General features: G+C 47.2%; 1 long non-coding RNA gene across 1 annotated transcript; it reads right to left on the reverse strand.

Moving 5' to 3' along the window:
* Positions 1 to 314: 314 nt before the first annotated feature.
* On the reverse strand, positions 315 to 6,254 carry LOC140588332 (uncharacterized). The gene is made up of 2 exons (XR_011989697.1): positions 2,020 to 6,254; positions 315 to 1,742 (listed from the first exon to the last, which is right to left on the reverse strand). It is a non-coding gene; the product is annotated as an uncharacterized lncRNA (long non-coding RNA).
* Positions 6,255 to 19,626: the final 13,372 nt, after the last annotated feature.

Here is a 19,626-nt window from a genome sequence, read left to right on the forward strand (position 1 = left end):
AGTTTTCCATTTTTTTTCACAAAAATATTTAGTGATTTAACAACTTATTTTTACAGATAATCATTCAACCTTGAAAAATGTTATTAAACTTACTTAATGTGATAGAAAACTTACAAAACCTGTTGAAGTATGGCATAAATTTGTATTCCTATCAGTTAAAGTTACTGTATTTTAGCAGATTTTAACCATCTTATCTGAAAATATTTTTCACCGTTAACAGGTTTTGTCTGGCAGACTTTTGACTTATTTTACAGATGTTTTTTACAGTGTGATAACACAGAGAGTTACCTAGAATAAAAGTCTGGACCTCTCAGTTTGGTGAGTAAAGAAAATCTCTTTTATTCCAGCAATTCCAACAAACGCTCCCGTCACACTCTGGCGCTCGGTACCAAGTACCCCGAGCACACAGAGCCACCAGTTGATAAAGCATAACTCCCAATTCCCTATAAGGACTTCTAAGTCCTGATTGGTCACAAAACACCAACAAATGGAGCTCAAACGTAGAGCAGTGTTCAAAACAATCTCTTCTTGCCTAAAGCCTAAGACATAACAGACCCAATATGCCTCCCCTCCCGGGCCTACCAATGTCCAATTTTTCTTCTACACTCCCCCCTTTTGAACACGCGAGATCCGCGCTGTTCACAAATAATCAGAGTCCACGGTGTAGTAGTCCTCTGGACGAAAGCGCAACGGGCAGAAGTGGGCCGGTGGCGGTTGGATGGAACACGAGTCACCAGCGGTGTTGGTGTTGCTGGTGACATTGATGACGACCGGGGGCTGAGGTCCATAGAGCCAGGCAGGAATGGGAGGATCATCCACGTATGGAAAAGAGGGAGCCCGCAGGAACATAAGAGATTTTGCCTGGGAAGACAGAACTAGCAATATGATTAGTAGCAACACTACAAGCAAAAGCAATATACTAAAAACTAATGGTTTAATCACCCCGGATAAACCAGTGAGAACCAATTGTCCCAGCTGTACTCAAACAGGCCATGCTCTTCATGTATCTCAGACAGCTGTTTGTGCACTGCGTCCTCTAGATCCTGCACAGCCTGAGAGGAATCAGGGATGTACGTGCAACATTCTTTCCCCACTATAGCACAAACACCACCTTTCTCAGCTAATAGGAGATCCAATGCCTCACGGTTTTGCAGAGCTACCTGCTTCGCTGTGGATAATTCACCTTTAATGGCCTTCACAGTGTCAAGTGTCTGACTGGTCACTTTTTCAACTGCAGTCTGCAGGGCAGCCACCTCTGTCTGAAGGTCTGCTACACCAAGGGATGGAATAAACCCCAAACCATTGCTCAGTTCGACTAAGAGACCGTCTGCTCCGTGAATAGGCACGCAGTCAGCAGAGCAGCCATGACGGACAAAGAGCCGGAGCATGTTTGATTTAGGACTGCCATATCATGATTGGTGTACGGAATCCCGTAGATTCCACACAATTGTGACCCTCTCGGGGGCCAGTCTTGAAGGAACCACCAGGGTCGGACACGCGTCTGCAGTGGACCCGATGGACCCAGGCGTCGATTCCCTCCACTTTCACTGCGTGAGGGGTCACCATCAGGACCTGGTGTGGTCCCCTCCATCTCGGCGTGGTCCATCTCTTCCCTCTCAAGTCACGAACTAACACCCAGTTCCCTGGTTCGAGCGGTGTCACAGCTTGTAATGGGTTACCGTCTGCATTCCTCCAATTGGCACGAACCTGGTCCCAGGCTGCACCTATCGCTCACCGCAGACCTGTGAGATAAGTCAGAAAATCCCCATCCACGGTCTCCAGTGTAACATATCGTGAGGGAGACAAAACACGCATCGGCCTTCCTGCATCGACCCAGGGCAGGCCTGTCGTCTCTGAAATTTTGGCCAATTTCCGTTTCAGCGTTTGATTTGCCCTCTCCACCATCCCTCTAACCTGAGTTCGCCACAGCATGTTTTGGGACTGTGGGGGGAAACCCCATGATGACACGGGGAGACTGGGGCATAAACAGCCACCACACGGTCCTTGACAGAGACAAACCTATTATCAACGGCATGGACTCCAAGACAGTTGAAGGTCCATCTCTGCTGCAGCCTTCTTCCACCTTCACAGCCGTTGTTGTGATCCACCTGCATGCCTGGACACAATCCTCCGCCTGCTCCGCTGTTGAGGTCTTTCTTGGGTCGCGCTTTGTCTGGCACCTCCCCCTCAACCTTACCGCCAAGGGTGACCCTACCAGGAGCGTGGCTCCAGACGGTATCGCTCTCGGGATCTTTGGCACACGCAAGCCTCCCCACCACGACAAGGTGGTGTTGGAGCACGGCGTCTCCACCGGGCCCGTGGATGAGAAGAGATTCACAGCTGACACGGGGAGAAGTTGCAAATCACCGGTTTATTGTCTGACAGATTGCAATCCGGGAGCGGCCGTCTGACATACATTCAGCATGTACAGGAGGAGGCTCTGCCATATGTATCAGTTGTATCCCTTTTAAAGCCCTTTGGGCATCTCCCCCCCCTTTCTCGGTACCTTCCGTGTACGTGACAACCACATGTGTGGTTCCAGCCGGCTCGTACTGTTCTTGGCCTTCTGGAAAGCTAAAAGATAAGTAGGGGCCGCTGATGTTCTCTGTCGCCCCCCCTATCTGTTCCGATTAGGTAGCCTTGGCTTGCCGGCGCGCCAGTCAGTTCTTGTTTTGACTAGTTACAGCCTTATAGAATCATTCCCTTTATTTTATTAATTATTCCCTCAATTCCCCCTTTTGATCTCCGCAAGGAGATCACCCTATTGGCGGGGGAGGTGTAGTTCAAAGCTGTCCAAATGACCTTTGCCCCTCTCCGGCCCGACAGGCAGGAGAGGCATCATCCGCGCATAGGTGCCATCCCGCTTCTCTATCACGGTAGTGATGAGACGAACTGACAGTGCGCGCAGGCAGGGAATACAACAACACCCGCAAGTAACTAAAATCGCAGCAAAAGTAGCAAAGGATAATAAAAGCGAGCTCATTAAGCCTTTCCACTGTCCGAACGCCGAGGTCAGCCAAGCATCCCAGATATTATTGATCCCAGAGTGTGCATGCATCATTTTGGAGAGGGTCCAGAGACCCTCGAGTGCCCTGGTCACTGAGCCGTCTGGTGCTGTGTTATTAGGAATGTAAGTACAGCATTCTTCCCCAAACATAGCGCACACTCCCCCCTTGCGCAATGGTCAAGACCATGCGCATGCATTATTAAGGTGTCAACCACACGACAAAGGCACAACCAAAAATCCCTCACGGTTGTGAAACAGACCCTCAGAGTCCTTAGCATCCCCTTTGTTTCCACACAGAGGCCTCATAAGGGCCCCTCCTGTGGCTGAACTCACCCCCCAAGCATGCAGCCTGTTCTTATCAGTATTGCAGCTTAGCTTTGTGCACCTCAAGCCCCCCTTTCGCTAAGACCTTCAGCAACGCCGGCTTCAGTGCCTGTGTATATAACACAGAGCAGATCACCCACATACTGTAGCACTGTGCTTCTTAAATTCAATCCATCTAAATCTGCCCTAAGCATATGTTCACATCCTTGCAGTATCCTCACGTGGATGAACTGCTGACCCCTATAGGTGATCGCAAACAAAAACTGTGACTGTTGTGTTAGGGACACACTGAAAAATTCCATCTACAAATCCACAACTGTGAGCCACTCTGCACTGGGTGGCACATCTGTTAGCAGGGTGTGAGGACTGGGATCTCCCACTGATTGATCCTCCACTAACTATTTCGCTGCACACAAATCATAAACTAACCTCCACATTTTGTCTCCTGCCAACATTCCTCTACACTTTATTTCCCTTCACACTGCACTCCTATCATGCTCCACAGCCACAAACCTCTTAAGTCTCCTACATACTCTGCTCACTCCACTGACTCTCACCAACTCACCTTCAGTAGCAGCCTGCATTCCCTCACACTGAAATCTCTCCATCGCAACAAACAAGTATGTTTGTTCTATGTCCAATTCAGCCTATTGCTATATTGTTCCTGTATAAATGGGCCCCACTGTTCTAGAATTTCCCCAACTTTATCAGTAACATCTTCAATCCCGTATGAACTATGCTGTCCCCTATTGAACAACAAATTTTGTCGCAGAAGGCTGTACTGTCCACTGAGCACCTCTACGCCCCCCTCTGTACATTTTATGTCTATCTGCAGCTGACACAAAGCATCTCTGCCTGACAAATTCACTGGGATATGCTCTAATATTAGTATGGGCATATTTACATGTTTGTAACCTAACAAGATTTTGGAACATACAGGTGTGTCCTGGCTGATCACAGCTCCAGCACACCAGCTGAACCAGCCTGTTCCCCATTCTCTCCAGAGTCTGGGATCATCAAATTTGTGGGTAAATGGGTGCCCTTTGAGGAAACCCCCATCCATTGTATCTACTCACTCTGTTCCAATTAGGGACCTGAGGCCAATTAGTATCATGGGGGGCCCCAGCGACAGGAGACTGTCGGTTGTCCACAGGCTGCCCCCGGGGCTTGGGTCTGGAGAGACCACTGGTGCCTGGACTTAATTCTTTTTAGCGGTCAGCTCCTCCAGCTGCATCTGATTCCATTTCTTTGTCAGTTCCCTCTCACACTCTTTAGCAAAGTCCTTCTCCTCTCTCTGAATGCCGGATTCTGCAGGTCCTGCTCCTTCTCAGTGCGCCACCGCTTTTCTTGAGCTTGCAGATAGGCAGCTGGGCTCTCCCCCTCCTTGATGGGCTCCACCTTCATTTCAACCACACTCAGCCGTGGAGGAAACATTAGTCGCAGCTGATGCCAGCAGTTAGCACGGTAACCGTCAGAGTGACATGCATCATTCACAGGAGTCCCTGTCGCCGCTGCCAGGCCACTGCTTCGCAGCAGTCTCTCCATTCCGTCTACCCCCAAAACGCAAGCCAGAACCGCCTTTATGTCCCCTATCGCCAGGAGCAGACCCATAGTTTCCTCCTCAAATGCTTTTATCCATTTTCCGGCCCCTTCTGCCAGAACTGGGAGTCTGAGAATCAGGCCCTCCAGATCCTGTCCTGCCCACGGCACATACTGTGTCTGTGCTCCATTCACCCTCAGCGGAAGCATCGGAGTGTACCTGGTGGGGGCTTCACAGCCCTCCTGCTTCTCACTATTCTATGATCTGCATTATCCTCCTCTACTCCTTCCTCACTCTCTGTTTCTGTCTCCTTCTCCTGAAACTGACTCCATCCTTTAGATGGAGGGTTAGGGGTGTCCAGCAGATGCACCAGCCCTTCTGCATTACTACCACTTGCTCCGTACCCCACCTTTATCTCACTCCCTTGTTTCTCAGGCCCACATGCCTGGCCTTCTGTTCTTCTCTCACTCCCTCGCAGTCCTTCCTGCACTGCCTGCCGCAGCAATGCACTCACTTCCCTGTATCCATCTAAACAACTTGCCGTTCCTTTCTGCTCCCTACTCCAGGCCTCTCCCTTTGCTTTAAATAACCTCAGTACCTCCAGCTCCTCACTCCTTTTCTTTTTACGCCTTTCTGTGTTCTTATTAGTCTTATGATACTTTATCAGAGTCTCCATCTCCTCACACACTGCCACATCCCATGTGCCCCCTTTAGGCCACTTAGTTACCAGGGCCTTTGTTCTATTCCGCCACTTTTTAGACATCTTTTCTATCCTCGCTTTAAGCAGGGGGTGCTCTCTCCCCAACTGCTGTACTGGTGTTTCTGCTGCCTTTACCGGGGCCTGCATTTTAATGCTTTTCTGCACTCTACTGTCACTTGAACTGTTTTCCTGTCTAAAAATGAACAGAGTTCCTCACAGTCAACCCATGCTCTATTCTTTTTTTTTTTTTTTTTTTTTTTTTTAATTCTCTCCCTGACAGTAGTTACTTCACCTTGATGTGTGGCTCTAAATTATTTATTATTATTTTTTATTATTATTATTATTATTTATTTTCTACTTATTTCCTCTCCTAACTAAAATCCCTAACACTGCACCCAATTATCTACGGGCACACATATACTAAAACCTCTGGTCTATAAACTGTTATTTTTCTCACAAAGATGTGCTTTAATACCCTTTATCTCTAAACTTAGTCTCTATAATCCATAAAATCTATTAATCACAATATTTTATTCAAATACATTATTTTAAGATTTAATTATTATTTAATTATTATTTTAAGATTTATTATTAAGATTTTAAGTTCTAAATTTACCAACCCGCACTTCCATTACTGTCAATGACGTTTTATGGAAATGCACAAATGCTCTATCCCGACCCCTGCTAACTTCTACTTTGTACTTATTTCTGCTTTATACATCTTTACTTGCAACTTATCTGTTGAACAAGGACCCAAAACTGCGGACGTAATTACTTTCCCCACTTCTGCATCAAATTAGCGCTCGCTCTCTGGCGTGCTGCTTCATCCCTCTGCCTAGCATGCTCTCTCTCCGTTTTCCACAGTAATTCTCCCAGTGAGCGTTTATCCTCTACTCGACATCCGGCGCTCCGAACCGCCCCACACATATGCTCCCCGGCATCAGCTACCTCCTTATCCTAGTCGAATGTCCTACTAACAAACACCACCAATACATAAATCAACAACTTCTAAAATAATAAGACTATATTCAAAGCAGCTTACTGTTGTGTCCCCCCTGAACAGGGCACGTCTAAGCTCACTCCCAGTCAAACAGGCCCGCTCCCAGCCGAAACCCCCCCGATCTCCAGCAATGTCAACTTGGAAGGGGGTGTTCTGTGAGAACTCCCCTTCGGTTCTGACAAACTGTAAGACCGCAAGCAGTGACAGCAGAGCCACGGGCAAGTTCAACCAACAGAGAGCGAGTGGCGAGCACCCTGAACAGGAAGAACCCACAACGCTGCTCACACACAAACCAGTACAACTGCACCCAAGCTGGTGCTTTGATTCACCCTCTCTCTCTTTTTTTTTTTTTTTTTTCCTTAGTTAGAGAGGGGGACCTTATTCCCTCCTCCCAATCTAGAGTTCGGGGGTCCTGAATTCCCCGGGTCTCCCACCCAGCTTTTCTACCGCTCGTAAAATTCTATTTCCCTGCGTGGGTCCCGTACCCTCTGCTCCCTAAAATTCTATTTCCCTGCGGGGTCCCGTACCCTCTGCTCCCTGAAATTCTATTTCCCTGCGGGGTCCCGTACCCTCTGCTCCTTAAAATTCTATTTCCCTGCGGGGTCCCGTACCCTCTGCTCCTTAAAATTCTATTTCCCTGCGGGGTCCCGTACCCTCTGCTCCCTGAAATTCTATTTCCCTGCGGGGTCCCGTACCCTCTGCTCCTTAAAATTCTATTTCCCTGCGGGGTCCCGTACCCTCTGCTCCTTAAAATTCTATTTCCCTGCGGGGTCCCGTACCCTCTGCTCCTTAAAATTATATTTCCCTGCGGGGTCCCGTACCCTCTGCTCCTTAAGGTTCTATCTCTCTGCGCACGATACCTAGACACAATGCATACACAACACATAGACAACACAATATACTGTATAAACACAGTGCGTGCAACCTCTCCTCCGTCTTAATTTACCAACGGGCCCCTGGACACTTCAAACTGCTCAATTTGGCATATCCAATGTGCAGATTTTGATATAACAGGCTCTGCTTACCTCTTCTGGTTGGGCCCTGCAGTTCTCTGTGTCCAAGTAGGCCGCGTCACCACTTAGCCGAATCCTGCGAATCTCCTGGGGATCCCGGACGAGCCCCCAAATTGTTGGAGCACGGCGTCTCCACCGGGTCCGTGGATGAGAAGAGATTCACAGCTGACACGGGGAGAAGTTGCAAATCACCGGTTTATTGTCTGACAGATTGCAATCCGGGAGCGGCCGTCTGACATACATTCAGCATGTACAGGAGGAGGCTCTGCCATATGTATCAGTTGTATCCCTTTTAAAGCCCTTTGGGCATCTCCCCCCCCTTTCTCGGTACCTTCTGTGTACGTGACAACCACATGCGTGGTTCCAGCCGGCTCGTACTGTTCTTGGCCTTCTGGAAGGCTAAAAGATAAGTAGGGGCCGCTGATGTTCTCTGTCGCCCCCCCTATCTGTTCCGATTAGGTAGCCTTGGCTTGCCGGCGCGCCAGTCAGTTCTTGTTTTGACTAGTTACAGCCTTATAGAATCATTCCCTTTATTTTATTAATTATTCCCTCAGTGGCGACTCTCCGGAGAAGACACACACAGACACACAGACAGGTACACCGACAGGCACGCATGCACGCACACAGGCATGCATACAGGCACATACACAGTCAGGGACACACACAGACACACACAGGCACGCATGCAGACACACACAGGCACGCATGCAGACACATACTTGCACGCATGCAGACACATACAGGCACGCACGCACAATTGCACGCAGGCAGGCACGCACACACACACAGGCCCACGCACGCTCACAGGTACGCAGACAGGCAGGCACGCACGCAAGCACACAGGCATGCACAGTTACACTTGCACACACAAGCACAGGCACGCATGCCCACAGGTACGCATACAGGCAGGCACGCACGCAGACAGGGATGCACGCACGCAAGCACACAGACATGCACAGTTACAGTTGCAACCACACACACACACACACAGGCATACATACAGGCACACACACACACGCACGAAGGCACGGAGAACACACAGGCACACACGCAGACACACACAGGTACGGACACACGCATGTACACAGGCATGCACAGAACACAAGCACGCGTACACACACAGGCCCACACACACGCACAGGCACGCACGCCCACAGGCACGCACGCCCACAGGCACGCATACATACAGGCACGCCACACAGGCACACACGCAGACACACACAGGCACGCACACAGACACACACAGGCACGCGCGCAGACACACACAGGCACGCACAATTGCACGCAGGCAGGCACGCACACACGCAGGCACACAGACAGGTACAGACACACACATGTACATAGGCATGCACAGGAACACAGGCAAGCGCACACACACAGGCCCACACACACGCACCCAACAATAGATATGACAAGCTTCAGTGAAGGTTCCCATGTCACACACACAGGTTCAGGCTGCCTTGAATTTCATCTAGCAGTCTGAGTACACAAATGCAAATGTGCCAGGGTTCACAGGTAATTGGCATGTTTGCACAACAAAAGCAGGAGGACAATGGGGCTGAAGGTCTGCGCAGACTTAGGAGGAGCTGTAGGGAGTTCTAGGGGATTTATGCAAATTTGCGCAGGATAGTAGTTCTAGTGCAGGGATTCATAACCCTGGTTGTAAAAGGAGCAAAAATGTGAGCTGCAGCACTTGGTGATGATCCACTTCTCTGTGCCTTCAAACTGGCTCATTTCCACCCCTTGATGGCCATATATTTGACAACAATTATACATTAATACTCAGAGTTGCTTCTCCTTAACAACACTACGGAGACTTAAACTGTGCCTTACTGGCTCTTAAGCTCAGAATCTCTCGATTCACCTTTGGGAACAGACTGGGTCATGTGATTTGACATCTGTCACACACTGGATAACTTGTTACAGTTTTCTTCTACAAATCCCATACATGGGGATGGCACAGTGGTGCAGTGGTTAGCTTCTGGGACCATCCATCCATCCATACATCCATTTTCTGAAACCGCTTCTCCTGTTCAGGGCTGCAGGGGCTCCGAAGCAGGACACAAAGCAGGAAACAACCCTGGATGGGGCGCCAACCCATCACAGAGCACATTCACCATTCACTCACACCTACAGGCAATTTGGTAACTTGAGATAGCCTCAGCATGTTTTGGGACTGTGGGGGGAAACCCCATGATGACACGGGGAGAATATGCAAACTGCACACATGGAACCCTGCCAGAAACTCAAACCCAGGTCCCAGAGATGTGAGACGACAGTGCTAAGCACTGCAGCACCGTGCTACCCGCCTCTGGGAACATACTGAGGTTAATTGGAGTTACCAAGTTGACCATAGGTGTGAATGGTGCACACAGGTACGCACGTACACAGGCAGGCACTCATGCACACAGGCACGCACGTACGCAGGCATACAGGCATGCATGCACACAGAGACACACAGGCATCATCGGCGATCACTCGCAATCGAGTATGATGGTCCACCTGGGGGGTCCTTATTGTGGATCTTCAGATGGCTGAAGAGGCCAATTCTCGAACCACAAACCTTATCCCAACAGGTGGATGCCTGTGCGTGGCTTCTTATAATGTGGGGAGACTGGGGCATAAACAGCCACCACACGGTCCTTGACAGAGACAAACCTATTATCAACGGCATGGACTCCAAGACAGCTGAAGGTCCATCTCTGCTGCAGCCTTCTTCCACCTTCACAGCCGTTGTTGTGATCCACCTGCATGCCTGGACACAATCCTCCGCCTGCTCCGCTGTTGAGGTCTTTCTTGAGTCGCGCTTTGTCTGGCACCTCCCCCTCAACCTTACCGCCAAGGGTGACCCTACCAGGAGCGTGGCTCCAGACGGTATCGCTCTCGGGATCTTTGGCACACGCAAGCCTCCCCACCACGACAAGGTGGCGACTCTCCGGAGAAGACACACACAGGCACACAGACAGGTACACCGACAGGCACGCATGCACGCACACAGGCATGCATACAGGTACATACACAGTCAGGGACGCACGCAGACACACACAGACACACACAGGCACGCACGCACAATTGCACGCAGGCAGGGACGCACACACGCAAGCACACAGGCATGCACAGTTACACTTGCACACACACACACAGGCATACATACAGGCATGCACACACATGCACAAAGGCACGGACACACACACAGGCACGCACGCAGACACACACAGGCACGCACGCATACACAGGCACGCATGCAGACACATACTGGCACGCAAGCAGACACATACAGGCACGCACGCACGCACAATTGCACGCAGGCAGGCACGCACACACGCAGGCACACAGACAGGTACAGACACACGCATGTACATGGGCATGCACAAGAACACAGGCAAGCACACACACACAGGCCCACAAACACGCACGCACGCCCACAGGTACGCACACAGGCAGGCACGCACGCAAGCACACAGGCATGCACAGTTACACTTGCACGCGCACACACAGGCATACATACAGGTAGGTACGCACACACACCAGCATGCAAGCACGCACACCTAAGCTAGGTATCCTTAACCCAGGACTTCCAAACATAAGCAAAACAGTTACATTACTATTAGTTAGCATTATTATTAGTAAGATTCCCTTTACATTGCATAATAGATAAGAAATAAATGGATGTAGAGAAGAAACATGTTTACAATTTAAAGTATTTTAGAGATGCTGTAAGTATGAAGGTGAATGGTTCAATGGGGCAAATTCAAATAAGAGGCTGAGAAGGATGTTCAGCTTCAGCCACCGGCTCTCGTGGTTGGCAGTGGGATCTAATTTTGCCGGTTCTTTCCTTTCTTCTGTTTCCCATGCCCTGCTTGCAGGGGCACCTTCACCACATTGCCAATTGATGTGGACACCTTCACACTGCCTGCTTCTGGATCATTTACATTGAGGTGTTCCACTGATAATTTATCCACTTTAGTTTCAGCAATGTCCCAATTAACAGCATTCAGCTGGAATTCACTATCTGCAACTTCTATCTCTACATCCATAATTTCCAATTCAACTGCTGAATCAAAACCCCTCTCTGCAGTCTCCTCCAATTTCACTGCTCCAATCTGTACTTCTACTATTTCAAAATTAACATTACTTTGATCTAAATATTCAAGATCAAACTGGTAGAGGTCTACCAGTACAGCTCCTACCTTCAGCCTGTCTTGGTGGTCGTCTGCAGGCTTTATGGAGATTGTCCTTTTATTTAGCACAAAGGCCTCCAACCCATGTGCATCTAACCGCTTATCCCTCCCAGGCTGGTTGGTGGGTGCAGTTACTGGGAAGCACTCTTCTCCATCGCCCCAGCAGATGATCTCCTCCCACTTGTCCCAGGCTGCCCAATACACATCATCCGTCCAGCTAACTGCCTTGGCAATTGGCTTTCGGGTGTGTGACATGATGGAACCGTCAGCCTGGTCAGAGGGTGATTCTGCTGGGGAGCACAGCTCTTCCTCTTCTCCCCAGTCAATCACCTCTCCCCACTCGTCCCAAGTCGCCCAGTACTGGTCGTCACTCCAGCTGACAGCTTTAGCCATTCTTCTGATTCTGAATGAGGAAAAACAACATACAGGCAATGCAATGGAGCTGTCAGTCACTCCAGACACATAGAATACAGGTCTGCACAGACCCACACCTTTGCAATCAACAGCCGCATTACTGCATAGGAAACTAGCTATCTTTCACATAGAATTTAAAAAAAAACAGAAGCCTGGGACAATTTAAATTTTATTTAATAGCAATATACCGATTTCAGTCACCAGACAAAGTTTACCAGTTTCGCTACACTGCCTTTATTTGTGGTTGTTGCAACACATCCGCCCTCTCCTGGTCTGGTGGAATATCACTGCTGTAGGCAGCACCGACCGCAACCATCCGCATCCGCAGCGGAACATAACATGAAAGCGCGGGAAGGCGTACGCGGAAAAGGGACATATCAACTAGACTTTGCGGCACAGGAAACTAGCCGACTTGCATATAAAATTTAAATGTAATTAACACAGCAGCCCAGAACAATATTCACTTTATTTAATAGCAATATACTGATTTTACTCACAATCAAGCGCAAATTTACTCAAGCGCAGGGAAGCACACGCGGAAAAGTTTAATATCAACTTAGAAACATTTTAATATACATGCAAATTTGACAGATACTAAAGTGTAAGATAATTAACATAATAAAACGGGAGCAGACATTTTTCGTACCTCGCCATCTTGGTCCAGAAACGGAAGTGAAGCTGCGTGTTTCAAACTTGCAGCGTCCCACGTGCCGAGACGTCCAATGTAACCAAGCAACGCAGCGATAACATAATTAAATAATAACATAACAATAATTATAGTAGTTGTATATAATAATAAGAAGAATAGAATTTTATAAGATGAATCGTACAGCGATACCGATACATATTGATATCGGTATGCTGAACAAGGTTATGCCACACAAGCCTCCTACAATTCAAGAACCTGAAGTTAGTTTAATTCACAATTTATCCGTTTACATTTTACCGTGACTGAGCACGATTGTCCCCCCCTCCCCCCAAACAGGAAGGTTTGCGCAGTCGCACAGCAGAAAGAAATTCCTGATTAATGCCCTTATTTTGTGGCTTATTTGGAGTCGTTTTGGGCACGACGATCGACACACATAGATTTATTAAGTATGCAACGCAGTGATTTTAATTCATTCATGCTGCAATTATAAGAAGATACTTCTATACTTTATCTTTGAGTTGTAAATGAAAATCCCGCTGCATGGGATACCGATATTGAAAAGGTACTGTGGTACCGCGTTTTTGAAAGCTGTTCCGTACGTATTACATTTCTTAATTAGTACTGAGATTATATTATACCGATCAGAATAACACACTCTGATTTAGAGCGCATGCCTAGAACAGAATTACATGATGTTCTCCGCTAGCCCATAAATTCAACAGACTGTTTCCACGGAAAGTAAGCAATTATACTTGCTGTTTTTACGTGCATGCAGTTACAGTTATAACTGTATATGTACAAGTAGCATTTATGTTGTTTCTTGAATGTGAGCTAATACATAAACTAAACCCACCGCTGCAAAAACATTCTAGCTTTAATTCTGTCATGCATATTTTTTATTTGTTTGCATTGTCCGGTTTTGTTCATAATTTGTAATATCCCGAATAAAGCCAATTTCAGATAACTAGATATGTTGATCTAATGCCTTTTCAGATTTTCAAATTACTTTGTTTTCAAAACAACATGGATATTGTGATTTAGGAGCGTATTTAAAGTACAAAAATAGCCTATCTTCCTATTACCTGCCTGATAGACACACTGTCCTATGACTGACTGACCACATTTAACTGGTCAGTATGAGCCTAGTTGGACCTGTTTACAGCGCCCTCCACAATTATTGGCATCCCTTGTAAAGATTTGTGAAAAGGGTTAGAAAAAAATCCACCTTTTGGTGAAGCAGCTTCGTCACACTGAAAAAATGAGAAAAATCCATCGTTTCATTAACATAAATTTATTCCAAGGAAAAATCCCTTCATCAAGAAATAATTATCTTTAACAAAACACATGTGCCACGATTATTGGCACCCCTGGAAATGATAGTGAACACAATGTAACTGAAGTATGTTTCCCCTTTAATTTGCACATCTTTGAGTTGATTGGAGTGAAGAGGAACCTTCAAGCTGTAATCCATGACTTCCTAGTTAACAGGGATACGAACATGAGGTGACACAGAGCCCAAATTCCCTTAGTCATCCATCAACATGGGAAAGGTAAGAGAACATACAAACCAAATGAGGGAGAAGTGTGTTGACCTTCATAAGTCAGGAATTGGGTATTAAAAAATAGCTACTTGCCTTAAAATGCTCATTTCTACTGTTAGGGCAATAATAAAAAAGTGGACAACAACTGGAAGCCCCCTGGAAGAGGACCCAAGATTGTTTTTCCCCACTTACAGTGAGGAGGATTGTAAGAGAGGCAAAAAATCCCCAAGGATGACTGTTGGTGAATTACAGGATCAAGTAAAATCTTAAGGTTACCACGTCTCTAAAAAACTATCAGACGCCCCTTTTGTGCTAACAGATTATTTGGAAGGTGTGTCAGGAAAAAGCTTTTTTTTGTCCTTCACAACAGTCAGACGACACATCAGGACAACATGCATGACGCATATCGACATATTTGTGGCACAAATGGAACCCCATACTTACGCATTTAGTCTGTCAGCAATCTTTTGCCAAGCCTTTTCCCTGGCTTTATGTACAGCTACAGTGTTCCCTTTTTTAGTTATTGCATCCTTGTACTCCTCATATAACTCCAAGATTATAATGCATTGACATATACATGCAAAGTGAATACAGTATTTTTGTTAACGTTATAATGTGCTGAAATAATGAAAAAGCAAAATAAAAAGACCAGGTGGCAAGATAGTTTATGTGGTACATATAGATAACTGGTCCTTCCAAAACCAGACAAAGCTTATGTTTAGTTATAGCTTAAAAACCTTCAAATTACACATTAAATTAAATGTTTTACAGGGTATTTAATTAAAATCGACAGTTTTCCTTTCTTTTTTTTTAGCAAAAATATTTAGTGATTTAACAACTTATTTTTACACAGATAATCATTCAACCTTGAAAAATGTTATTAAACTTACTTAATGTGTTAGAAAACTTACAAAACCTGTTGAAGTATGGTATAAATTTGTATTCCTATCAGTTAAAGTTACTGTATTTTAACAGATTTTAACCATCTTTTCTGAAAATATTTTTCACCGTTAACAGGTTTTGTCTGGCACCCCTGCTGCCAGACTTTTGACTTATTTTACAGATTTTTTTACAGTGTGATAACACAGAGAGTTACCTAGAATAAAAGTCTGGACCTCTCAGTTTGGTGAGTAAAGAAAATCTCTTTTATTCCAGCAATTCCAACAAACGCTCCCGTCACACTCTGGCACTCGGTACCAAGTACCCCGAGCACACAGAGCAACCAGTTGATAAAGCATAACTCCCAATTCCCTATAAGGACTTCTAAGTCCTAATTGGTCACAAAACACCAACAAATGGAGCTCAAACGTAGAGCAGTGTTCAAAACAATCTCTTCTTGCCTAAAGCCTAAGACATAACAGACCCAATATGCCTCCCCTCCCGGGCCTACCAATGTCCAATTTTTCTTCTACACTCCCCCCTTTTGAACACGTGAGATCCGCGCTGTTCACAAATAATCAGAGTCCACGATGTAGTAGTCCTCTGGACGAAAGCGCAACGGGCAGAAGTGGGCCGGTGGCGGTTGGATGGAACACGAGTCACCAGCGGTGTTGGTGTTGCTGGTGACATTGATGACGACCGGGGGCTGAGGTCCATAGAGCCAGGCAGGAATGGGAGGATCATCCACGTATGGAAAAGAGGGAGCCTGCAGGAACATAAGAGATTTTGCCTGGGAAGACAGAACTAGCAATATGATTAGTAGCAACACTACAAGCAAAAGCAATATACTAAAAACTAATGGTTTAATCACCCCGGATAAACCAGTGAGGAGAACCAATTGTCCCAGCTGTACTCAAACAGGCCATGCTCTTCATGTATCTCAGACAGCTGTTTGTGCACTGCGTCCTCTAGATCCTGCACAGCCTGAGAGGAATCAGGGATGTACGTGCAACATTCTTTCCCCACTATAGCACAAACACCACCTTTCTCAGCTAATAGGAGATCCAATGCCTCACGGTTTTGCAGAGCTACCTGCTTCGCTGTGGATAATTCACCTTTAACGGCCTTCACAGTGTCAAGTGTCTGACTGGTCACTTTTTCAACTGCAGTCTGCAGGGCAGCCACCTCTGTCTGAAGGTCCGCTACACCAAGGGATGGAATAAACCCCAAACCATTGCTCAGTTCGACTAAGAGACCGTCTGCTCCGTGAATAGGCACGCAGTCAGCAGAGCAGCCATGACGGACAAAGAGCCGGAGCATGTTTGATTTAGGACTGCCATATCATGATTGGTGTACGGAATCCCGTAGATTCCACACAATTGTGACCCTCTCGGGGGCCAGTCTTGAAGGAACCACCAGGGTCGGACACGCGTCTGCAGTGGACCCGATGGACCCAGGCGTCGATTCCTTCCACTTTCACTGCGTGAGGGGTCACCATCAGGACCTGATGTGGTCCCCTCCATCTCGGCGTGGTCCATCTCTTCCCTCTCAAGTCACGAACTAACACCCAGTTCCCTGGTTCGAGCGGTGTCACAGTTTGTAACGGCTTACCGTCCGCATTCCTCCAATTGGCACGAACCTGGTCCCAGGCTGCACCTATCGCTCACCGTAGACCTGTCAGAAAAGTCCGAAAATCCCCATCCACGGTCTCCAGTGTAACATATCGTGAGGGAGACAAAACACGCATCGGCCTTCCTGCATCGACCCAGGGCAGGCCTGTCACTCTGAAATTTTGGCCAATTTCCGTTTCAGCGTTTGATTTGCCCTCTCCACCATCCCTCTAACCTGAGTTCGCCACAGCATGTTTTGGGACTGTGGGGGGAAACCCCACGATGACACGGCGAGAACATGCAAACTCCACACATGGAACCCTGGCAGAAACTCAAATCAAGGTCCCAGAGATATGAGGCGACAGTGCTAAGCACTGCAGCACCGTGCCACCCGCCTCTGGGAACATACTGAGGTTAATTGGAGTTACCAAGTTGACCATAGGTGTGAATGGTGCACACAGGTACGCATGTACACAGGCAGGCACTCATGCACACAGGCACGCACGTACGCAGGCATACAGGCATGCATGCACACAGAGACACACAGGCATCATCGGCGATCACTCGCAATCGAGTATGATGGTCCACCTGGGGGGTCCTTATTGTGGATCTTCAGATGGCTGAAGAGGCCAATTCTCGAACCACAAACCTTATCCCAACAGGTGGACGCCTGTGCGTGGCTTCTTTTAATGTGGGGAGACTGGGGCATAAACAGCCACCACACGGTCCTTGACAGAGACAAACCTATTATCAACGGCATGGACTCCAAGACAGCTGAAGGTCCATCTCTGCTGCAGCCTTCTTCCACCTTCACAGCCGTTGTTGTGATCCACCTGCATGCCTGGACACAATCCTCCGCCTGCTCCGCTGTTGAGGTCTTTCTTGAGTCGCGCTTTGTCTGGCACCTCCCCCTCAACCTTACCGCCAAGGGTGACCCTACCAGGAGCGTGGCTCCAGACGGTATCGCTCTCGGGATCTTTGGCACACGCAAGCCTCCCCACCACGACAAGGTGGCGACTCTCCGGAGAAGACACACACAGGCACACAGACAGGTACACCGACAGGCACGCATGCACGCACACAGGCATGCATACAGGTACATACACAGTCAGGGACGCACGCAGACACACACAGACACACACAGGCACGCACGCACAATTGCACGCAGACAGGGACGCACACACGCAAGCACACAGGCATGCACAGTTACACTTGCACACACATACACAGGCATACATACAGGCATGCACACACATGCACAAAGGCACGGACACACACACAGGCACGCACGCAGACACACACAGGCACGCACGCATACACAGGCACGCATGCAGACACATACTGGCACGCATGCAGACACATACAGGCACGCACGCACGCACAATTGCACGCAGGCAGGCACGCAATCACAGAGCACATTCACCATTCACTCACACCTACAGGCAAGATAAATTTATAGAAGTCGCGGATAAGCTTAGAAGCAGAACATCCACGGTGGTATTCTCTGGAATACTTCCCGTGCCACGTGCAAGTCAGGAAAAATTAGCTGAGATTAGGGGATTTAATTGCTTGGCTAAAATGGTGGTGTAGGAAAGAGGGGTTCAGGTTTATGGGGCACTGGAAGACCTTCTGGAACAGGTGGGACCTGTTCAAGCCGGACGGGTTGCATCTGAACCATAGGGGAACCAGTGTATTGGGGAGGCGTATGTGCAGAATAGTTGAGGAATGTTTAAACTAGGGACTGGGGGGGCAGCGAGGTCAGTTAAGAATTTATGTGGTGAGAGACGGAAAGCCCAAATAAAAATTAAAAGTAGACACTGTAAAAGGCCTACCATTAGTGGTCTGTATTTGAATGCTAGGAGTATTAGAAACAAAATTAATGACTTAGAGGCTTTAATTTCTTCAGACAATTACGACATTATAGGAATAACTGAAACATGGATGAGTGACAATGATGGTGATGAATATAATATGGATGGTTATACGTTGTTCCGTAGAGACCGGATAGGCAAGAAGGGAGGTGGTGTTGCAGTATACGTAAAAGAAAACTTGCAGGCAAGGGATCTCACTGATAAAAATAAAAATTCAGAAGCTGTATGGATCAAACTTGATGCTAAAGATTCAAATGGCCTAATTGTCGGGGTTTGTTATAGGGCACCTAATGTAGCTGTAGAGGAAAGCAGAATATTATATGATGATATCAGGATTATGAGTAATAAAAATGATGTGGTGGTTATGGGTGATTTTAATTTACCTGGGATACAGTGGGACACAGTCTCTGGCTCTTCTGTAAATGAACTTGAGATGGTGGAATTAGTACAGGATTGTTTTTTTACTCAGTTTGTTAATACTCCTACCAGGGGAGAAGCCCTTCTTGATCTCGTTTTTTGTAATAACCAGGATAGGATTGGAAAATTAGAGGTTTTAGACCCATTGTACGGTAGTGATCATAACATGGTTAAATTCGAGGTTAATTTTAGTGTCCAAAGAGCAAAGTCTAAATTAAAAGTATACAATGTTAGGAAGGCTAACTTTAATGGTATGAGACGGAAATTAGAAACTGTAAACTGGACAGAGTTAAATAGCAAAACAGTAGAAGAGGCATGGGAATTTTTCAAAAGCACATTGTTGCAAGTGCAAGAGGACTTCATACCTGTTTCCAGCAAAACTAAATCTAGGAAACGACAACCAAGGTGGTTTACTAAGGAAATTAAGAATAAAGTCAGGAGGAAAAGGGCTCTGTTCCACAACTGGAAAATAACTAATGA

The sequence above is a fragment of the Paramormyrops kingsleyae genome, chromosome 3 (genome assembly GCF_048594095.1).
Source record: "Paramormyrops kingsleyae isolate MSU_618 chromosome 3, PKINGS_0.4, whole genome shotgun sequence".
In the NCBI taxonomy this organism is placed as follows: domain Eukaryota; kingdom Metazoa; phylum Chordata; class Actinopteri; order Osteoglossiformes; family Mormyridae; genus Paramormyrops; species Paramormyrops kingsleyae.